Genomic DNA, 25,009 nt, shown 5'->3' with positions numbered 1-25,009 from the left:
GGACTTTTCGAATGAGCGGACTTGGCCACACACAATCACACCAAACTCCGACGGATTCGAACGTGATGACGTACGACTGGACTCGAATAAGGAAGTTCATAGCCAGTAGCCAATAGCTGCCCTAGCGTCGGTTTTAGTCCGTCGGAATAGCATACACACGAGCGAATTTTTTGGTAGGAACTGGATCCGGCAGAGTTCTGGCGGAAAAATTTGAAGCATGTTCCATTTCTAAAGTCTGTCAGACTTTTGCGAATCAAAAGTCCGTTGCAGCCCACACACGATCGAATAGTCTGCCGGAATCATTCCGTCAGACTTTGGATGTTGAAAAGTCCGCTCGTGTGTACGGGGCTTTAGGGAGTGAGTTCCAGGACTGTATCCCAGCACAGTAAATATAGAGTGTCATATTTTGCAAAGTCAGTGACTTATTTTGATTTCCTATTAGGGATGAGCCGAACACCCCCCTGGTTTGGTTCGCACCAGAACATGTGAACTGGCAAAAAATTTGTGCAAACATGCGAACGCAGTTAAAGTCTATGGGGCAATTCAAAAGTGCATGGGGACCCGGGTACTGCCCCAGGGAACATGTATCAATGCAAAAAAAGTTTTAAAAACAACCGTTTTTTTCAGGAGCAGTGATTTTAAGAATGCTTAAAGTGAAACAATAAAAATGAAATATTCCTTTAACCACTTCCCACCCGGCCTATAGCAGAATGACGGCTGGGCGGGGGTTCAGTTATCCTTACTGGGCATCATATGACATTCAGCAGGGCAACACGCCGGCGTGCCTGCGCGGGGCGTGCAGTGCAGCAATCAGTGGTGCTGTTTGTCACTCTGACACCCTGCATTTCCGATCATAGAAAGGAGCCTCTGACAGAGGCTTCTTACCACATGATCAGCTGTGACCAATCACAGCTGATCATAGCGTGAACCAGGAAGTACCGGTAAATGGCTTTCCTCGGTTCACGTTGCCAGGGAGAGCCGATCAGCGATAATCAGCGATAATCAGCACATTGATTATCAGCACAGCCCCATCAGATGTGCCACCAACAATGCAAATCAGTGCCCATCAGCTGCCAGTCAGTGCCTCATTAGAAATGCCTGTCAGTGCCCAACAAATTGGCAAAAAGTGGCAATCAGTGGCCATCACAGTGGCAATCAGTGGCTATCACAGTGTCAATCAGTGCCCATCAGTAACACCTGTCAGTTCCTCATCAGTGCTGCCCATCAGTGCCATCTATTAGTGTCCATCAGTGCCAGCTGTCACTGCCAATCATTTCCCCTTGTCAGTGCCCATCAGTGCCGTCTATCAGTGTCCATCAGTGCTGCATATCAGTGCCACCTTTCAGTGCCCATCAGTGCCCATCAATTCTACATATCAGTGCCTCCTCATCTGTGCCCATCAGTGCCACCTTATCAGTGCCAACTCATCAGTGCCGACTCATCATTGCCCATTAGTGCCCATCAGTGAAGGAGAAAACAACATTTTATAACAGAAACAAAGAAAAACTTATTTTTTTAAATATTAGTCTTTTTTAGTTTGTTTAGCAAAAAATAAAAACCCCAATGGTGATCAAATTGTCATTCAAATTACGACAGCGTTGAAAGCTGAAAATTGTCCTGGGCAGGAAGGGGGGAAAGTACTGTGGAATGAAGTGGTTAAATGTCATGCCTGGGGGGTCCCCTTAGTCTGCCTGTAAAGCAGCCCATTTGTGTGATGTGGTTTATAGTCCCGCAGCAAAATTATATTTATAAAGGAAAAAATGTAATTTAAACTTGCTTGCGGCTGTAAAGTATTGCCGGCTCATGGTAATATAGATAAAAATCAAGGAAAGAAATGGCGCAGGTTCCCCTCCAGTCCATACCAGGCCCTTTGGGTCTGGTATGGATATTAAGAGAAACTCCACGCCAAAATGTAAAAAAGCAAAATCCATACCAGGCCCCTTTAGGTCTGGTATGAAATTTAAGGAGAACTCCACACTAAAATTAAAAAAAAAAATTGGGGTGGGTGCCACCCCAAAATCCATACCAGACCCTTATCTGAGCATGCAGCCTGGAGCACAGGATGGGGGGGAGCGAGCACCCCCGTCTTCAACTATACCAGACCACATGCCCTCAACATGGGGAGGGTGCTTTGGGGAGGGTGCTTTGGGGTAAGACAAGGGCCCCATCCCCACAACCCTTGCCCTGTGGTTGTGGGGGTCTGTGGGTGGGGGGCTTATCGGAATCTGTAAGCCCTCTTCCAGAACACCCGATGTTTGAGTCAAACTTATGCAGGCTCATCCCTATTCCCTATCATGTTTTATATGTAGGAAAGGCTTTAATCTCATTTGAGCTTCTTTGTATCAGAGGGGAAAATTCTCTTTTAACACTGGTTTGTGAATTTTGCTAGTGGCATTTTATGTTGGGTCTGGTTTAAGAAAAGGGATAGGAAACGTACTTTATGAAGCGTTCCGAGATTTCAGGATCTGAGCATCACCTTGTGATAACATAACTGGTACAGTGACATTTTCTTACACTATTGAAGCATACTAGATGTTTTAATGTCAAAGATTAACACAAAAGCCACATTTTTTTCAAGAACGTCAGTAGGTCAGTGAAATGGTAAAATGTTCAAGTGCCAAATCTGTCAAGTTTTTTTTATTAAAAAAAAATCTGTGTAAAAATAAAAAAATGTTTCATTATTCCATTAGTTTTAGGGATTTTTTTTATGCAATGGGGTTGATATACTAAAATTGGAGAGTGCAAAATCTGGTGCAGCAGTACATGGTATCTGACAGGGGCGGACTGACAACTCATTGGGCCCCGGGCAGTAGGAGATTATGGGGCCCCCAGGCAATCAGAGATTATGGGGCCACACAGTATACACAAACACACACAGTATAAAATCACACAGGTTACACATACATGTACACACAGTATACACAGATATGTTTCTATTGGCTGAGAAGGTACTGGAGAGGTGGGGCAGCTATGATCTCAGGATTTTAGACCAAAAGGATGTCGGCAAGGGACATTTCAGATGGCAGATGTAAAAGAAACACAGGTTTTTACATATTGTCCCTGGTTTTACTGAGGCTGGCAACCCTGATGGGGCCCCCTAGTGGCCCGGGGCCCTCGAGCAGTGCCCGAGTTGCTGAATGGTCAGTCCGCCCCTGGTATCTGGTGATGCAGCTGTGGCTGTTGTGAGAATAAGGCAGAAACAAATGTTAAAGTATTTTCTATTCTGATCAAATGCTCTTTTGGTCTTCAACTATTTTCTCTTTTGGTTGAATGTTCCTAGGCTATTTTCTCTTAGGATCAAATGTTCTTATGGTATCAATCCTTTTGCTGGCAAAGCCATTTTTTGTGTTTTTTGCATGCATGTTTATAATTTTAGGCCTGAAGATTAGTTAACCACTTTCCATCTGGGCACCTCCACCCCCTTCCTGACCAGGCAAATTTTCGCCTATCAACGCTGTCACACTTTGAATGACATATGCGCAGTTATGCAACGTGGTACTCAAATTAAATTTTTATCATTTTTTTAAACAGATAGAGCTTCCTTTTGGTGGTATTTAATTACCACCGGGTTTTACATTTTTTGCTAAACAAATTAATCAAAAAAAGTAAAAGCTTTTTCTTTGTTTCTGCCTAAAGAAAAAAATGTGGTAAATAAGTAATTTTCCTTCTTCACTGATGTGTGCTAATGAGGCTGCACTTCTGGGCACTGATAGGCTGCACTGATGAGGCTGCAATAATGGACATGGATAAGGCTGCACTGATGGGTACTGATGAGGCTGCACTGATGGGTACTGATGGAAACTGATGAGGCAGTACTGATGGGCACTGTTGGGGTAGCACTGATGGGCACATATGACACAGCACTGATGGACACTGATGAGGATACACTGATAAGGCACAGATGGGCACTGATAGGTGGCACTAATAGGCAGCAACTGATGGGTACTGATATGCTGCACTGATGGGCACTGATATGCTGCACTGATGGACACTGATTGGCACAGATGGAGCTGCATTTATAATCAGTGTAAATGTCCCCTGTCACAGGATAGCCAGTTATCGGCTTTCCTTTCCTCACACAGTGCCAGTGCTGAGGAAAGGAAAAGCTGATAAGCAGTATTTGTTTACATGTGAACTGTGATTGGATGGAGCTGATCACATGGTAAAGGACGCTGTGATTGTTCCTTTACCTCAATATGTGATCAGCTGTCAATTTTCCTTCTGGTTGAAGGCTATTTTCTCTTAGGATCAAATGTTCTTAGGGTATCAATCCTTTTGCTGCCAAAGCCATTTTTTTATTTTTTGCATGAATGTTTATAAAATTATTTTAGGCCTGAAGATTGCTTAAAGGGGTTGTCAATCCTCGTTTTTTTGTGTTTTTTAAATTAACAAACATGTTATACTTACCTCCACTGTGCAGTTCGTTTTGCACAGAGTGGCTCCAATCCGCCTCTTCTTGGGTCCTCCGGCAGAGCTGGTGGCTCCTCCCCGCATCGAGTGCCCATGTTGCAGAAGGGTTTCCTAAGGTAGACACTCATGCGGGAGCTCTCCCGAGTCCTGCTTCTTTGTCCATTCACACAGAATGTAGGCCGCTGGCTGCGCTGCTATCAATCTATGCTATTAGGACATGGGACACTAGCCAGAGCTGGTGTGCTCATTCCTGGCCGGAGAAAGATCAGGTTTAGGTAAGTAAAACAGGACCTCAGGGGGCTGCAGCAGTACAGAAGGTTTTTCACCTTAATGCATTCTATGCAAAAACCATCCTTTAACTACTTGCCTACTGGACACTTCCACCCCGTTCCTGACCAGGCCAAATTTCCTCACAGTGACAGTGCTGAGGAAAGAAAATGCTGATAACTGGTATTTACATGTGATGATTTGTTTACATGTGATGTGATTGGACACAGCTGATCACAAAATCTGTGATCAACTGTGTTCAAAAGACACAGCGATCACGGAGCACCCAATGTGCACCCTGAGGGTGTGCAGAGGGGCGGGCTTCTGGGAGGACATCAATAAATGCCCTCCCAGAACTGGACTGTAGCGTATCCCCTAAGAAGCCGCAAGTAGTATGGGATCCCCCACCATGCACACCCAAGCACGCAGAATTTTTACAGGCACACTTAAGAGAACTGTCTGTGACTTTGTTTTTTTTTTTGTTTTATTGAGGGTAATAACTTGGATAGGGATGGAAGGTTATGGGATGCTCATTTGACTTCAACAATATTTCAGGGACAACTTTTTTTTATATACAGTCTCTATATACAGCTCCTCTTCTTCACTCCAACACACACTTGCTTGCAGAACCTAGCTGGAACACTGTGTGTACCTGACAGTCACTCAGTCAGATGAAGCAATGGCCCATCACAGGCAGGAACCTGTGGGTCTCTTAGTTGTGTAGCAAAATTTCAGTGTCCAGCTAACATCTATCCTGTGGCTACTAATCCCAGCACTACCTCTTCAGGATTACTTCTCCCCTCAATCCTCCAGACTGACAGTCACTAGCCCACCCGGCTGACTCGCAGGAGATCTCCCAGATGTACTGACCTGCTCACGCTGTCCTCTGTGTGTTTTAATGGGAATCTTCCTGAATCCGAGCTCCAGGCCCAAGGTCACCCCGCAGACTAGGGGGCACCCACAAGGGCCATCGACAGCCTCCTCAGCACTCCATCTCCATCTTTCACCTGACTGCCCTTCCCTGGCATGACTCATGCCTATTGATGAGGTGGCCTGCCCCCTGCCAGTCCTTCACTGGGGATTGTCTGAGGACCTCATAAATATTCCAAGCAGCTCCCCCTAGCTTCCACCCACTATGTCCAGAACATTCTCCAATGTCCCAGAAAACCGAGGGAGGCACCGGAGAAGCTGCCAGGATGAGTCACCAAGCCCAGAGTCACTAAACCCTGACCCAGATTCATAGCCCAGGCTTGGCCCTTATCCAAGCTAAACATTTCTTACACTAACAACTACACTAACATTACTTCTAGTCTAAACATGAGGGAGCTACAGGACGTCTGCACTTTTAACCATCTTTCAGCTATAGCGTGGTCCACAAGTGGTTAAACCTTATACAACATTATATATTTTCTGAAAGCAGAGACCCTGGAGATTAAAATAGCTGTAGTTTCACAATATTGGCACAACACTTTATCAAGTGCAAAATGTCAGTAAAAAATATACAAGTTAATTTTAGAGCACACTAACACAATATATTACCATGGTAAAATGTAAAATATGAAGTTGCTCTGAGTAAATAAATACCCAAAATAACAAGTCTTAAAGTGATATTAAACAAGGAGGTGTTAATTGCCATAATATATTTACATAAATCATATACAGTATATTATGCCACTTTATTTTGTATTAATTCAAATTCCTCTAAATACCTTATTCCTACAGCGCTGTTGGGTGGTCACATGATCTTTCCCTGTGTCTGTGTCTGACCAGGCCTGATTGGTGCTGTGCCAGTCACATGACTAAAAAATAAACAAAAAAAAACGCAAGAGCAATTCAAATTAATTTATAAATATCAACACACTTTTTTATAGCTTCCTATAAATATTTATTGAACATCAGATATGTATTGTTTGTGCATTAATATGGTGTAGCTGGAGTCAAGGATGATTGACACTAGCTTTCATTTTGTTCAGACAGCATCTGCATCTAAGGCTCTTTTTTATTTTACAGGTATTAGCAATTACATTTGATATATGACAAAACTACATTTAGCTCAGCTCACTTTCTTCTAGCAAGCCTGTCCCCTGGATCCTGTTCCCTCACAACTTCTACGGTCACCCTCTTATTCTATCCTATGCACCCTCACTCTTATCTTCAATCTCTCCCTCTCTAGTGGTAGCTTCCCCTCCTCTCTAAAACATGTGCAGATCATTCCCATACCAAAAAATCCCTCACTGGACCCCACCAATCTGAACAACTTAACACACATCTCATTGCTCCCATTCACCTCTAACTTCTAGAATGCTTATGCCGCATACACACGATCGGATTATCCGGCAGACCAGTGGACTTAGAAAGAAGTTTTGACTCAAAATTGTCTGCTGGACTCGGCAGTCTGGCGGACAATCCGCCTGTCTATGTGCTAGTCCGCCGGACTAGGTCCGGTGGACAATCCGCCGGACTATGGCGGGAGTCCGCCAGACTTTTGAAATAAATGGACTTGCCCACACATGGAGAAAAGTCCGTTCATTTTGAACGTGGCTCCAGGTAGACGGAACTAGCGAAGGAAGTCAATGTCGCCACCTCCATCGGCGAGATTGACACCTCACTAGCCCCTGGTATGGATTTAAAGGGGAACCCCTACGCTGAAAAAACTGCATGGGGTCCCCCCAAAGTTCATAGCAGACCCTTATCCGAGCACCAGGTGATGGGGCTAGCGAGGTGTCAATCTCGCCGATGGAGGCGGCGACATTGACTTCCTTCACTAGTTCGTCTACCTGGAGCCACGTTCAAAATGAACGGACTTTACTCCGTGTTTGGGCAAGTCCGTTAATTTCAAAAGTCTGGCGGACTCCCGCCATAGTCCGGCGGATTGTCCACCGGACCTAGTGCGGCGGATTGTCCACCGGACCTAGTCCGCCGGAAAAGTCCAGTCGTGTGTGGGCAGGTCCGCTCCTTTGGAAAGTCCGGCGGACCTCCCATGCATAGTTTGGCGGGTTGTCCGCCGGACTAAGTCCACTGGATAGTCCGATCGTGTGTACGCACCATTAGTCTACAACCATCTTAGCTCCTACCTAGTGAAAATAACCTTCATGACCCCTTGCAGTCTGGATTTTGTTTGCAGTACTCCACAGAAACTGCCTTACGAAAACTCTCTAACAATTTACTAACTGCTAAAACCAATGGCCACTACTCCATACTCCTACTGCTTGACCTCTCTGCAGCCTTAGATACTGTTGACCACCTGCTTCTTCTCAATAAACTCTGTTCCCTTGGCCTCCAAGATTCTGCTCTATCCTGGTTCTCCTCCTTCCTATCAGAACGCTCCTTTAGTGTTACCTACAACACTGTCTCCTCCTCTCCATTGCCCCTTTCTATGGGGCTCCCCAAGGCTCTGTTCTTGGACCCCTTCTGTATCTACACCACCTCCCTTAGTCACTTGATAACTGCTCATGGCTTCCAATACCATCAATACGCAGATGACACCCAAATATATCTGTCTGCTCCTCACCTCACTCCTTCAGTCTCCTATCACATTACTAACTTACTAACTGACATATCAGCATGGATGTCGCACCACTTCCTTAAGCTAAATCTCTCTAAAACCGAGCTGGTAATATTCCCCCCCGCCTGTGCCCCCCATAACATTTCCATCAAAATCAGTAATGCAACCATCGATCCCTCCCCTCATGCCAGGGTTCTAGGTCTAATCCTAGGCTCTGACCTATCCTTTCAGCCCCAAATCAATTGCTGTTGAAAACTTGTAGACTTCACCTCCATAACATCTCTAAAATACGCCCCTTTTTAAAAAATGTAACCACCAAACACCACATTCACTCCCTTGTTATCTCTTGCCTTGACTATTGCAACTCCCTTCTCATTGGCCTATCTCTCCATAGGCTATTCCCGCTTCAGTCTATCATGAATACTGCTGCCAGACTTATCCCCCTTACCAGTGTCTGCCACGTCTCTCCTCCAATCCCTACACTGGCTCCCGATCACCCAGCAAATTAAATTCAAAATACAAACCACAACATACAAATCCATTCACAACACTGCGCCGAGCTACATCATCAATCTTGTCTCCAAATATCACCCAAACCTTCCTCTACGCTCCTCTTAAGACCTCCTACTCTCAAGTTCCCTTTATCTCCTCCTCCCATGCTCATCTCCAGGATTTCTCCAGAGCCTCTCTCATCCTCTGGAACTCTCTACTTCAACTGTCTGGCTATCTCCTACTCTACATGAGGCAAAAAGGAAGTTCTGGACAGCCGCACTCTGGAATATGGCCTTTTTTTGTAAAAAGTCCAACAGATACAAGCCACAGCAAAAAATGGGACAAACGAGATATTAGCCTAAAATTGATGTCATTACAACCACCCCAGCCACAACGGAATCTGGGTTTAGTAGAACCCTTGCTGCACCAGAGGACAAACCATTTAGATTTCGCTTTGCAGGACCTCATTGAATTGGCTTCTGAATCTAGTCCTTGCCTCAATGATCCCACCGATATGTCCAATCATATTCTGTGCAGATCTGACTTCTATCCGGTGGCATCCAGAGGCAAGGATCTCAATCTTTTTCAAAAATGAATAGAGAGAGATTTGGCCCCCGGCTGGCCCAGGGCTGTCGAAAGCAGGATAAGCAGGATAATCTATCCAGGGCTGGTGCAAGGATTTTTGACACTCTAGGTGAAACCTCCTTTTGCCGCCCCTTGGCTCCACCCCCTTTCCACTGCCCATGTAAACCCCACCTTTTTAATAAAGAGCCCATCAAATGCAGCCTCACAAGCGCCCATCAAATGCAGCCTTACCAGTGTCCATAAATTCTGCATCACCAGCGTTCATCAAATGCAGCCTCACCAGCGCCCATAAATGCAGCCTCATCAGCGCCCATCAATGCAGCCTCACCAGCGCCCATCAAATGCAGCCTACCAGCACCCATCAATGAATGTTTGCTTGCTTCCATTAATTCGGGAGATGAGATGCAGACACAGTCCTGCGCCTCTGACACTATGGGGGTTATTTACTAAAGGAAAATCCACTTTGCACTTTCAGTGCACTTGAAAGTGCACTGAAATTGCATTTGAAAGTAAAGTTGCTGTAGATCTGAGGGGGACATGCAAGGAAAATAATAAACAGCATTTTAGCTTGCACATGATTGGATGATAATATCAGCAGAGCTTCCACTCATTTTAGATCTACCCCTTAGATTTAGAGCGACTGCACTTCCAAGTGCACTTTCAAGTGCACTTGCAGAGCAAAGTGGATTTGCCTTTCGTAAATAACCCCCTATGTGTGAACAGAGCGGTGGCTGCCTGCTGAAGCTGAGACTTAGGCCGCGTACACACGGGCGGACTGTTCGCCCAACTTTGTTCGTCAAACAGTTTGACAAACAGTCCGCTCAAAATTAGCATGAACGGACTTGACCACACACGATGAACGAACAGTCCGCTGAAAGCGTGCGCGATGACGTACGTCACGTACGACGGGACTAGAAATAGGAAGTCCAAGACACAGCAAAGCACCCTTTGGGCTCCTTCTGCTGACTTTGCGTTAGTAGAAGTTTGGTTAGAGACGATTCGCGCTTTTCAGACTTCAGCTTAATTTGTCCGTTCACTGCGGCGCAGTCTACCTGTGAGGTTTATATCTGTCTTTCGGTACGCGTGGATCAGTTGTACCTGTTATTAGGCGCTTCTGGTCCGCTCGTTTCTGGGTTTCAGGTCGTTCTTCATAGGTCTGGCTGTTCTTCAGTGCGTTCAGTTGAGCTTGTCTGTCCAGCCGACCGTTTCAAAGCCATGGAGAGTGGACGTACTCGGGAACGAGTTCGTGCTATATTGGGGCTTGGTGTTGGGGTTAATACTTTGACCCGAGCCCAGTCTGTGAACAGGGTGAGGAGGAGTTCATGGACAAAGAATTGGTTGCGCCAGCGTGACCAATTCTCGCATATGCCTTTACTCCGTGAGATCCGTGAGAATAATCCTGATGATTTCAGGAATTATCTCAGGATGACGGACCCCGTTTTTCACCGTCTGCTGGCTTTGCTGACCCCTTATATCAGCAGGCAGGATACCTGCATGCGGCAAGCCATCACTCCGGAGCAGAGGCTCGTCGCCACGTTGCGCTACTTGGCGACAGGGAGAAGCCTTCAGGACCTCAAGTTCTCGACAGGCATCTCCCCCCAGGCTCTGGGGATCATTATTCCAGAGACCTGTTCTGCCATTATTCGGGTCCTGCAGAAGGAATATATGAAGGTAAGTTTGTTCTTTTAATATTGCATTATATGCATTATATGCATTGTATGTTTGTATTCATTTCATCATGACTTTTAATATCCATGACAGGAATATGATGTGAATGTCCCCTTTATATGAATGCATGCATTTTTTTATTTTTTTTTATTTATTTTTTTAAATGTTTTTTATTTTTTTTATTTTTTTGTGTCATTTTTTTTTTAGCTTTTTACCTTTTTGTGTCCCACATGCATATTTGCTTTCATTAACGTCCTCAGCATTCAATCCTGGGCCCCATATACACCCACAGCCGAGACTGTTTTTCTCTATAATTCATATTGTCAGCTCCATTGTACTATTTTACTTGCCCCCCCACCCTTTGTATACTCTTTGTATACACCCTGTGTGTGTAGATAGATAGATAGAGAGAGAGAGAGAGAGAGAGAGAGAGAGAGAGAGAGAGAGATAGATATATAGATATATAGATATATAGATATAGATATATAGATATAGATATATAGATATATAGAGATATAGATATATAGAGATATAGATATATAGATATAGATATAGATATATAGATATATAGATATATAGATATGGATTGTCAACTCATTAATTATTCCCCCCACTCAAATTGTTTGCAGGTGTTGGATACTCATTAATTAGTCCCCCCACCCCACTCAAATTGCTTGCAGGTGTTGGATACTTATTAATTAGTCCCCCCACCCCACTCAAATTGCTTGCAGGTGTTGGATACTTATTAATTAGTCCCCCCACCCCACTCAAATTGCTTGCAGGTGTTGGATACTTATTAATTAGTCCCCCCACCCCACTCAAATTGCTTGCAGGTGTTGGATACTTATTAATTAGTCCCCCCACTCAAATTGCTTGCAGGTGTTGGATACTTATTAATTAGTCCCCCCACCCCACTCAAATTGCTTGCAGGTGTTGGATACTCATTAATTAGTCCCCCCACCCCACTTACCCACCTAATTTATGTCCCCTGGTCCATCAGAGGGCTGATTAATCTGTGAATTGGTCCGCCTACTTTTTTTTTTTTTTGGCAGAAAACAAATTTGCAATATTTCTGTTTAACTGTTGTTCCAAAATGTTTTTGAGTTTTATTTCTTATCAATTGTTTTTATTCAATGACTAATTTTTTTTTCCTGTGTTTGACTCCCCAGTGTCCTTCCACGCCACAGGAATGTCAGACTGTGGCTTCCCAGTTCGCTGCCCGTTGGGACTTCCCCAACTGCGGAGGGGCGATCGACGGGAAACATGTGAGGATTGTGCCCCCACCCCATTCGGGGTCCTACTATTGGAATTATAAGGGGTTCCATAGTGTGGTGCTAATGGCGGTGGTGTCGGCACAATGTGACTTTCTTTATGTGGATGTGGGGAAGAACGGCCGGATGTCTGACGGAGGAGTCTTTAGGCAGACCGAGTTCTGCCACCGTCTTATCACTGGTGGCCTGGACTTGCCACCAGATGCCGAGAATGTGGAGGGGCTACCGTTTGTTTTTCTGGCTGATGAAGCGTTCGGTCTGAGTGAACATCTTATGAGACCCTTCCCCCAAAGGACCCTCACCCTGGAGAGGAGGGTTTTTAATTACCGGCTGGCCAGAGCAAGAAGGGTTGTGGAGAGTGCCTTTGGCATTATGGCCAGCCGGTTCCGTCTGTTACTGACAGCCATCAACCTTGCAGAATATAAACTGAACTATGTGATTCTGTGCTGCTGCATTCTGCACAATTTTCTACGGAAATTTTCAGGTAACCAGTACCTGCAGCCTATTGGGCCTGAGGCCGGACTCATATTTCCAGAACTGACAGGGCTGGATCATGCCCTTCCTGGCTTAGCCCCCCAAACAGCACGTGAGGTGCGTGACCGCTATGTCAGCTATTTTAATGGTAGGGGGGCTATTCCAATTCCAGCTGAGCAATAAAAATTTATTTTTCTTGAAATATGTCTTGTCTGTTCAAATTTTTAAGTTTGGTTCTTGTTTGCTTTTCACGTTGCTTGTCTCCTACATTGTCCTAATTCAGGGATATGCAATTGGCCAACCTCCAGCTGGTGCAAAACTACAAGTCAATCATGCCTCTGGGTCTCATGCTTGTGGCTGTCAGTCTTGCTATGCTTCATGGGACTTGTAGTTCTGCAACAGCTGGATTTCCACTAATTGCATATTCCTGTCCTAGTGCATTTGTATAGCAAAGTGGTTTTTGACAATAGGAAATAAGGCCCTTTGTGACAGAAAACACAAAATGACTTCCCAAACTGGTATTGAGTATTGAAAGAAGTAGACACACACACACACACACACATCTTTTTTTTGATTTTTTAATAGTGCACATTCCAACCAGTGCCTCTTTTTTAGATCGTTTTTTTATTTTATTTTTTTTTGGAAATTTTTTTTTTTTAATTGTTTTTTTTAATTTATTTATTTTTTTATTTTTTTTTTTATTTTTTTTTATTTTTTTGTAAACATAGAAATATATAGATATATCTAAAATACAATTATCACAAAAAAAAAAAATAAAAGCATATTTTTAACTATTTACATAAAACAAGGGGTAAAGCCAAATTTTGAAGATGCACACCAAAAATTGGTAATGTCAACATGTGCTATGTACCATCATGAGTGATCAATGGACGTGTTTGGTGTGTGCAATCCCTTCCTCTCACATACTAGAATGAGGAAGGGTTTGCAAACACCAAATGCGTCCATTGCGATCCTCTGATGGCACATAGCACATGTTGACACACCGTGTGCATCTTCAAAATTTGGCCTCTAAAAACTCTGTTTTTAAAACATTAAAAACGTTTTTACAAGGGAATGAAGAACATGATCGATTGGGTTTTAGGGAAAAGGGGCTTAGATTCTCCCTAAAACATCGATCATGTTCTTCATTCCCTGCCTCATAGTGACCAGTTCTCTTTGGATGTTGAGAATCTGGTTCTCCATCCGGTCAATCTGCCCATTCCAGGCCATGATGTCACCAATTAGCCTCTGGGCACTGTCCGCTGAAAATGGCTCCGCGGCTTCTCCTACCACAACCAGATCATCACCTAAAAACATGTGTAGATAAAAAATTGGTTAAAATATACAGCCATTAATTGTTTACCTTAAGCTGGGTTGTCAGACACTCACTTTGTGGGGTGTGTAACTCCACCTGCTCTTCCTCCTCCACATCTAGCCCTGGGCTCGGCTCATCCAGTGGAGCTACGGAGCTTGGTCCAGCGGAGGATACCGAGCTTGGCTGCTCCCTTTCGGACACTGGGCTGGGCAGCTCCAATACCGACGCGGGGCTGGGGCTAAGTGCCCAATCAGGCTGGCGAGGTCGGGGGGTCCTGGGCTGCTCCGCCTCTTGTCTGAGTCTTTGTTCCCCTATGAGAATGAAAAAACAAAAAAAAAACAAAAAAAAAGATACTTTTAAGCATAGTGATATTTGAGTTCAGAAATTTGAATATGAAACATTGGTTTGAAGTGGTGTACAATTATTAGCTGGTTATTACAAGATCCTAGTTTAATACATCCTTAAAATGACTTTTTTTTTAGTTAGGCTGTGTTCAGACTGCTGCGATGTGCGAACGCTGAAAATCTACTGTGGTTTCACGCATCGCATGCGCAGTTCGCACTGCCCTATGTGACCTGCTGGGAGTATCATCAGTGTAAAGTTTTATTGACACCTCCAAATTAGTTCTCATTTCACAGTGCAATCTTTAAACTCGGACAGGAATCGGACCACATGGTGTGAACACCCATGTGATCCGATTCGGCTGTGGACTAAAAAAAGGGCCATGTACAAGTTTGGGCCGGATGCGATGCGAATTCAGCCATATGTATGGCTGAAATCGCATCACACAGAGATCACATGTGATTTGCAATGCAGTGCGGTGCAAATCACATTTGACCTCGTACATTGCAGCAATGTGAACCTAGCCTTTAACCAAACTGTGATACTTTATATCTTTTGTCCAAGATTCACAGACGGACACACTCGAATCATCCCCTGGAGTACCTGTGTGTGATTATGTCAAAAAATGTTCTATGATGTCCCAAACTACACTTAAATGTTTCCCAGTCCAGATGTTGAACCAGCATTCTATCTATCTATCTATCTATCTATCTATCTATCTATCTATCTATCTATCTATCTATCTATCTATCTATCTATCTATCTATCTATCTATCTCATTTTTTTTTATTGAGTCTACATTGCACTGAATAAATTTATGAAACTTTATTAAAAATTTATATCCTATAAACTGAGCGTGACAATTCAGTTTATCATGAACAATACAAGAAAATTAATAACTAATTAAAATCTAATCCAACACCAGATAAATTTACACCATATACAAATTCATGCTATTTACGCCCACATATACGAACAACCATATGCGCTCATTACATGAACTATTAACTACACGAACGATCAAATCCGCCAGATTTACATTCAATGCCTACACGAACGATTACGAACAAATCCGCCAGATTCACATACGGTACCTACACGAACGATTACGATCAAATCCGCCAGATTCACATACGGTACCTACACGAACGATTACGATCAAATCCGCCAGATTCACATACAATACCTACACGAACGATTATGTCCGACAGTCACGATAAACGCGGAGTTTACTCACTTTTTTTCAGGGCCTTTTTGATGCGATGATATTGCTCCGGCTCCCTGGACTTGATGTCGGACCATCGTTTCCGGAGCTGGTCCTTGCCTCTTCGTACCCCAAATTTGTTGTACAAAGTTGTGACGACCTCCTCCAAGATGCCGCTTTTCCGGACATTGGGTTTAGGGTACGGGCCATGTTCCCCATCATAGTCCTCCCTTCTTAATATAGCCACCATCTCCACCATCTCTTCAAAGGCCATATTGGTGGCCTTATATCTCCTCCTTGCTCCAGAAGCATGGGGGCCATGGCTTTCCTCCGCGCTGCTCACGCTGCTAATAGTATTTGCATCCGCCATTTTCTCCTATCATTCACCCACAGCGGAACGAGGGTAAAAGGGGCGGGGAAATACGGTCACAAGGAACGTCAGGGGCGGGCGACGCAGGCGGAGCCTGAGCGCATGCGCTGCATATAAAGCGTTACCGCGAGGCCGTACGCTTGTCCGAACGGAAGCAGCGAGTGCTACACGTGACGGTAAGATAGTTATCGTTTTATTTTCGTTTAATTTAAAGCCTGCGTTGGGAATGTGTATATTGAAATTTAATCTTATTGATGTTTAATTGATTTTTATGTGGGTTGGTGATTGAGTGGGGTTGGTGTTTTGTGTGGTAGTGTGGGGGTGGAGGTGGGTGTATAGGGGGGTGGGGGTAGTGTGTGTGTGTGTGTGTATGTGTATGGGGCAGTAGTGTGTGTAGTGTGTGTGTGTGTGTGTGTGTGTGTGTGTGTGTGTGTGTGTGTGTTTGTGTGTGTGGGGGGGGAGTGTTTGTGTGTGTGGGAGGGGTAGTGTGTGTGTGTGTGTGTGTGTGTGTGTGTATATGTGTATGGGGCAGTAGTGTGTGTGGTGTGTGTGTGTGGGGGGGGGTAGTGTTTGTGTGTGTGGGAGGGGTAGTGTGTGTGTGGGGGGTAGTGTGTGTGTGGGGGGGTAGCGTGTGTGGTAGTGTGTGTCTCGTCTACATTGTCACAATATAGTGTGCATTTGGTCTGACTTTTTTTTTTTTTTTTCAGAAAATGCAAAGGTATACCCCAGACCCCTTTAAGGAGGAGGCCTTCCTCTCAACATTTCTGGATTTAGTTGAGTCGCACAGTAGTCTTTGGGATTCAAAACACCCCCAATATTCAAGCCGTGCTGCCCGGAAGAAGACACTGGAGACAGTTTTGGCGTTTGTGAAAACCCGACTCCCCCAGGCAGACACTGACTTTGTGAACGCCAAAATTAAGAACCTGCGTAGCGTGTATAGGCGGGAGCGCAGAAAGATCCTAGAGTCCCAAACATCAGGATCAGCAGCAGGTCAGGTCTATGTACCTAGGCTGTGGTATTATGACAGGCTGCGTTTTCTGGATGACACGTCAGAAGCCAGGCAGTCACTTTCGACTCTTCCGTCTACCCGTCCCTCCACCCTTCCCTCCGCCTCAGGTGAGCCATCCCTGGAAGATCCAGACCCTTCCTTGCTGGACGAAGTTGATGCGCCCAGCTGGAGCCAGGTATATTTTAGTTTCTAAAGTTTGGATTGCTCAAATATTAATGATGTAAAATTCAATGTTTGAATTGCTTCCAAATCTAGGATTTCAACACAAATTTAATTAGATAGAAGGATACAGTAGTTTACACAAATGTGGCTCAAATCTTGGTGAACTGATGGAAAAATGATGGTGTCAAAATGATAGCCTTTTGTATTTCAAGACAAATGTATTTGCAAGTGAGAACTGTAAAATTGTTAGTGATTGATGATTTCAAAATATAGACATATTTTATTTATTGATTTCTTTGTTTTTTACACAGGATGAGCTCACCCAGGAGGAGGCCGGGACCAGTGGTATGGAGGAGGAGGCCAGGACCAGCCACCCACAAGAGCTAGCTGGGCCCAGCAGGAGTCGGACTGAAAGCCAGGTCCCTCCCCTCCGCCTAGCCAGCAAAAGGCCCAGGAGGATGACACGTACAGAGGAGGAGTCCTTGGCGCTTATACGCCAAGCCACACAAGTTCTGTCCAAACCCCCCAATCCGGAGGAGGCCTATGCCACTTATCTGGCTAGTAAGCTACTTGAAATGGACAAACCACAGCGCAACTTGTGTGAAGCAATATTTTTTGATGCCATCCAACGGGGTCTGAAGGGTGAGCTCACACCCACCACCAAGCTTTACAACGCAGACCCTACTGCTCCTCCTCCTCCTCCTCCTCCTCCTCCTCCTCCTACCACAACTCCACCACCAGAGGCACAGCCTCCAGCGACGCGTGGAGGGAAGGCTAGACGGAAGAGTCGCAAGTGACTGCCTGGCTTCAGTCTGCTCTGAAAGAAGACGCAGGCTGTTGTAGTACCACAGTCTGGGGACATAGATCTCATCTGCTGCTGTTCCTGGTCTTTGGGATTCTAGGACCTGGTTGTGCTCCCTATTTACATGCTACACAGGTTCGGAATTTTGGTGGCCACTCACTTGATGTGTGCCTGGGGGACAAAAGGCTTCACAAACGTCAAAATTGTCTCCAGTGTTGCCTCCCTCTTGATTTATTTTTGTTCTGAGGAAAAATAAAAATTTATTATTTCAAAAAAATCTTGTATGTTTTTTTTTTTTTTTTTTTTTTTAATTTTGGCTTAAAAAACAAAGTTTATTTGTGAGTAGGCAGATACATGTCAAAAGACTCTGGGGGTTATTTACAAAACACACGTTCATGTAAATATGCTAACTTCAAGTGCAATTTTTAAAGCACTGCAAGTGCACTTGGAAGTGCAGTCGCTGTAAATTTGAGGCTTAACATTTGAAATGAGGGGAAGCTCTGCTGATTTTGAACATGCAATCATGTGTAAGCTAAAATGCTGGTTTGGGTATCTATCTATCTATCTATCTATCTATCTATCTATCTATCTATCTATCTATCTATCTATCTCTACTTGCATAGTCCTGCTTGGCCAAAAAAAATGCAAGTCCATCTTGTTTCAACCCCCCCCCCCCCAAAAAAAAAAAAAAAATATGACAATAGTAGTTCCAAAAATATATAGTAATAGATAAATTCTATATTTTTTTTTTAGAAATAAATAAATATATATATATATAATTTTTGGGGGGTTTTTATTTTATATTTTTTTAAAGATATATATACAGTGGTGTGAAAAAGTGTTTGCCCCCTTCCTCATTTCCTGTTCCTTTGCATGTTTGTCACACTTAAGTGTTTCGGAACATCAAACCAATTTAAACAATAGTCAAGGACAACACAAGTAAACACAAAATGCAATTTGTAAATGAAGGTGTTTATTATTAAAGGTGAAAAAAAATCCAAACCATCATGGCCCTGTGTGAAAAAGTGATTGCCCCCCTTGTTAAAACATACTATAACTGTGGTTGTCCACACCTGAGTTCAATTTCTCTAGCCACACCCAGGCCTGATTATTGCCACACCTGTTCACAATCAAGGCATCACTTAAATAGGAGCTGCTTGACACAGTAAGGTCCACCAGAAGATCCTTAAAAGCTACACATCATGCCGAGACCCAAAGAAATTCAGGAACAATTGAGAAAGAAAGTAATTGAGATCTATCAGTCTGGAAAGGGTTATAAAGCCATTTCCAAAGCTTTGGAAATCCAGCGAACCACAGTGAGAGCCATTATCCACAAATGGCGAAGACATGGAACAGTGGTGAACCTTCCCAGGAGTGGCCGGCCGCCCAAAATTACCCCAAGAGCGCAGCGACGACTCATCCAAGAGGTCACAAAAGACCCCACAACAACGTCCAAGGAACTGCAGGCCTCACTTGCCTCAGTTAAGGTCAGCGTTCATGCCTCCACCATCAGGAAAAGACTGGGCAAAAATGGCCTGCATGGCAGAGTTCCAAGGAGAAAACCACTGCTGAGCAAAAAGAACATCAAAGCTCGTCTCAATTTCTCCACAACACATCTTGATGATCCCCAAGACTTTTGGGACAACATTCTGTGGACCGATGAGACAAAAGTGGAACTCTTTGGAAGGTGTGTGTCCAAGTATATCTGGTGTAGAAGGAACACTGCATTTCATAAAAAGAACATTATACCAACAGTAAAATATGGTGGTGGTAGTGTGATGGTCTGGGGCTGTTTTGCTGCTTCAGGACCTGGAAGACTTGCCGTGATAAAAGGAACTATGAATTCTGCTGTCTACCAAGAGATCCTGAAGGAGAATGTCCGACCATCTGTTCGTGTACTCAAGCTGAAACGAACTTGGGTTCTGCAGCAGGACAATGATCCTAAACACACCAGCAAGTCCACCACCGAATGGCTGAAGAAAAACAAAATGAAGACTTTGGAGTGGCCTAGCCAAAGTCCTGACCTGAATCCTATTGAGATGTTGTGGTATGACCTTAAAAAGGCCGTTCATGCTCGAAAACTCTCTAATGTAACTGAATTAGGACAATTCTGCAAAGATGAGTGGGCCAAAATTCCTCCAGGACGCTGTAAAAGCCTCATTGCACGTTATCGCAAACGCTTGGTTGCAGTTGTTGCTGCTAAGGGTGGCCCAACCAGTTATTAGGTTTAGGGGGCAATCACTTTTTCACACAGGGCCATGATGGTTTGGATTTTTTTTCACCTTTAATAATAAACACCTTCATTTACAAATTGCATTTTGTGTTTACTTGTGTTGTCCTTGACTATTGTTTAAATTGGTTTGATGTTCCGAAACACTTAAGTGTGACAAACATGCAAAGGAACAGGAAATGAGGAAGGGGGCAAACACTTTTTCACACCACTGTATATATATATATATATATATATTTATTTATTTATTTATTTTTTTCCTTTTTTTGGGGGTTTTTTTTTTTTTTTTTTTTGAATATATTTTTTCGATAATTGGAAGATTAATCATAGGATGAGGATGAATAAAAACATGTGGTATAACTCTGTGTGAATATAAGCAGCAAAGCTACTTCACTTTTCTTGCATTACGAAGAAGAAAAGAACGGGCTATATTAAAAAACCACAAAATTAGCAGCATGACGAATATGCTAGCTTCAATACGAACACTAGTTTTACAAGACCGAGCGCTTCCGCCCTGTCCGCCCTGTAAATTCTTTCTGAGCATGCGCAAGACTTAGTTTGACGAACAAGCCTACACACGAGTGGACTGTCCGCTCAAACCAGGTTTCAGCGGACTGTCTAACGGGAATTCCGAAAAACTTTGTTCGTCAGACTGTCTGCTGAAACTGTCCGCTGAAGCCCACACACGAGCGGACTGTCCGCTGAAACACTGTTCAGCGGACAAAGTTGGGCGAACAGTTCGCCCGTGTGTAAGCGGCCTTAGTTGCTTGCTGCAGAGTGAAGAGAGTAGGAACACAAGTGGCTGGGCGTCCTAGGCAGCAGGGCACCCTAGGCGGCTGCCTAGTTTGCCTAGTGGTAGCAGCGGCCCTGAATCTATCTATGAATGAGAGACAGGCTTTGAAATCTTTATCTTCTGATAGTAACATTGTGATTAGAAATGCAGATAAAGGGGTACTGTAGTTGTGTTAGACTCTAATGTTTAAAGCTGATGCTTCACGTCAGTTGTCTGACATCACTACTTATGAAAAACAGAGCTGACCCTACTTTACTTTTTAAAAAAGAACTGTCTTCCCTTTTGGATAGGGCAGTTCACATTGGTATCTCTTCACAGAGAGAGAAAGATTTGTTTATTCCTGAGTGTCCAATTATGCCTGTGTTACACCATTTATCCAAGGTTAAACACCCTTGTTGGTCAACCTATTGTCGCAGGAATTGGCTCCTTGAATGAGCGCCTTGGGGAATGGTTGGACAGTCAATTGCAACTGTTGGTTTGTGGTCTCCCTGGGTTTCTCAGGGACACCAAACAATTGCTTAACAAACTAAAAGGTAAACAATGGAAAGACAATTACAGGTGTATAACCTGTGATGTGACAAGCCTATATTTTAGCATTCCACATGTCCTGGGTATACAGGCAGTTACCTTTTTCTTAAAACAATCTGGGAAATTCTCACTGGCACTTCAGGAGTTTATTTTACTGTCTTTAGATTTTCTGTTAACCACTTGCTTACTGGGCACTTAAACACCCTTCCTGACCAGACCAATTTTCAGCTTTTGGTGCTCTCACACTTTGAATGACAATTACTCAGTCATGCAACACTGTACCCAAATGAATTTTGTGTCCTTTTTTTCCCACAAATAGAGCTTTCTTTTGGTGGTATTTGATCACCTCTGGGGTTTTTATTTTTTGCGCTATAAATGAAAAAAGACCGAAAATTTTGAAAAAAAAACGCATATTTCTTTGTTTCTGTGATAAAATTTTGCAAATTATAATTTTTCTTCATAAATTTTGGCCACAATTTATACTGCTACATATCTTTGGTAAAAATAACCCAAATTAGTGGATATTATTTGGTCTTTGTGAAAGTTAGAGAATAAAATACGTTCTACTACTCCTCCTGAGTATAACGATACCAAATGTGTGAGACTTTTACACAGCCTGGCCACATACAGAGGCCCAATATTGAAATAGCACCATTAGGCGTTCTAGGGGCATAAATTACACATCTCATTTCTCAACCACCTATTACATTTTTGAAGGCCCTGGAGCACCAGGACAATGGAAATGCCCACAAAGTGACCCCATTTTGGAAAGCTAACACCCCAACGTATAATCTATGAGGCATATTGAGTCGTTTGAATGGTTCATTTTTTTTCCAGAAGTTTTGGGAAAATGTGGAAAAAAAAAAGAAAACGCAGTTTTTTACGCAAAGTTGTCCATTTATAAGATATTTCCAACACATAGCATGTACATAGCAAAAATGACACCCCAAAATACGTTCTACTACTCCTCCTGAGTATAACGATACCAAATATGTGAGACTTTTACACAGCTTGGCCACATACAGAGGCCCAACATGCAAGGAACACCATCAGGTGTTCCAGGGACACATAGCATGCACATACCAAGAATTACACCCCAAAATACATTCTACTGAGAAAAGAGCAAACAAAAGATTACCTGTGGTTTTAGCAGCGCAGTTGTCCACAGGATGATAGCACTGGTCCAGGCAGCAGGCAGGGACTTGGTCAGCAAAAGTGAACACAATTTTCCAGGCAACAGGCAGGTATACTGTCCATAGTCAATATTGGCAGCAGGCAGGGATACTGTCCATATACAGTCCAAGGTCAGTGCAGGCAGAGATCGTCAGCATTGCCAAAATATTGGTCCTGGTAGTAGGCAGGAACATGGTCCATCCATGTGGTGTGGTCAGTTCATGCGACAGGCAGAGGCATGATGGTATAGGTCCTACAGGCAGCAGGCAGAAGTAGGGCCTTGTTCAGGACAGAATGGGGATCGGGGTAGAGGCTTCTCCCACCCAAATCTCTTTGAAGCCTCCGAGTCTCCAGACCCTAATCTAGGAATGAGAAAACAAAGGAAATTGTCTTCTTTATCCAAAAAAACGATTCTAGAGCCCCTCACATATGTGAGACCCCTGTTATGAATCCCACTAGTCCACAGAGGGTACAAGATCAGTCCAAGAGGCAGGCAAAAGGCATGGTCAAACAGTCCAGGGTCAGTTCCAGATCAGGCAGAGGTATGTACAGAATCAGTAGGCAGAAGCGTGGTCGAATAACAGTCCAGGGTCAGTTCCAGATCAGGCAGAGGCATAAACAGAATCAGTAGGCAGAAGCGTGGTCGAATAACAAGCCAGGGTCAGTTACAGAGCAAGCAGAGGCATAAGGGGTTTGAAGGTAAATGGCAGGAAGTGAGGGTTATGGTTACCATACTTCACTAATAATTAACTGAAGTATGGTAACGGCGGAAACAGTCACCTATGCAGAGGCCTGGTTGGGAAGGGCATTGGGCACAATGATAAGTGGTGTCTCTTCTCACTCCTCGTTTGCTGCACACCCGACATTTTTTCTGATGTCTTCGGCCTGTTGGTCTGGGAGGGATTTTATCAGGAAAGTGGCGTTCAGAGAGTCTGCTAATTACATCGGATCGAATGTTTTGTGGTGGGCCGTTGGGGTATATAAGGGCAGTGGTGATTTCCTCCTGGTAGCCAAGGAAGGGTATGGGTCTTTCTGTGGACTTACGATAAATTACATATGTGGCACATGACCAAATTAAAGAAATAAATTGAAATTTTTTTATACCACTTGTATGTTCTTCTCGTGGCAAGATAGGGTTCGAGCATCTGGTCGTTCAAGTCGACACCCCCCATGAACATGTTGTAATCATGGATACAAGTGGGTTTTTGTATTGGGCCATCCCTCCTGGTGATCTCAACAAAAGTGTTGTTGTGGATCGAAGAAAGCATGTAGACATCCCTTCTGTCCCTCCACTTCACAGCCAAAATTTCCTCGTTCCGTAAACTCGCCGCTTCGCCTCTTCTTAGCCTTTTGTTGACGAGGCTTTGAGGAAAGCCCTTCCGGTTCGTTCTTACGGTGCCACATGCTGGAGTTTGCTTTCTATGCAGGTTGCGGAACAGGGGTAAACTGGTATAAAAATTGTCCACATACAGATGGTAGCCTTTCTCCAGGAGTGGGTTTATGAGTTCCCAAACAACTTTTCCACTCGATCCGATGTATTCGGGGAAATTAGGGGGATGTAGCTGGGTGTCCTTACTTCGTATACCATGAAGGAATATGTATACGCTGTGGCTCGATCACATAATTTATACATTTTCACCCCATAGCGGGCCCTTTTGGAGGGAATAAATTGCTTTAGGCCCAGCCTGCCAGAAAATTTTATCAGGGACTCATCCACACATATGTGTTGGTCTGGGGTAAACAACTGGGGGAAAATCTGAGAAAAATAATTTATTAGCGGCCGAATTTTGTAAAGTTTATCAAAATTTGGGTCATTCCGGGGAAGGCACTGGGTATTGTCGTTAAAGTGTAGGAATCTCATTATCGTTAGATATCTGGTCCGGGACATTATTGAGGAAAAGATGGGCATGTGATAGATGGGGCGGGATGACCAATATGCACATATTTCATTTTTATTGTTTAGTCCCATACAAAATGTGAGGCCCAAAAAATTTTTAAACTCCTCCACTGTTAGGGCTCTCCACTTGTAGGGACGGGCATAAAAGGGCGTTGGGTTGCTTTCAATAAATTGTTGGGCATATAGGTTGGACTGGACCACAATGGATTCAAGCATGTCCTCTGTAAAAATTAGGTGGAAAAAGTCCATCAGGGAAAAATTGTGTGTGTCCACCTGGACTCCTGGGTTGGCAGTGAAAGGGGGAACGTTGGCTTCTCCTGAGTTAGGAGGAAGCCACAAGGGGTTCTGGAGGGAATAGGGAAGGCTGGCATGGGACCTAACCCTTTGGGGCCGAGTTGACACCCCACTTGTACGTGGCCTTTGCCGAGGTACTGTGGTGCCGGTGGATGGCACTGGGTTGCCGGTGGATGGCTCTGCGGTGCTGGTGGATGGTACCGCCTCCTCACCAGTGC

This window comes from Lithobates pipiens, unplaced genomic scaffold, assembly GCF_037356315.1.
Source record: "Lithobates pipiens isolate NorthernLeopardFrog02 unplaced genomic scaffold, aLitPip1_a1.2 Scaffold_22, whole genome shotgun sequence".
Classification (NCBI taxonomy): Eukaryota; Metazoa; Chordata; class Amphibia; order Anura; family Ranidae; genus Lithobates; species Lithobates pipiens.
This window is presented reverse-complemented; position numbering follows the sequence as displayed.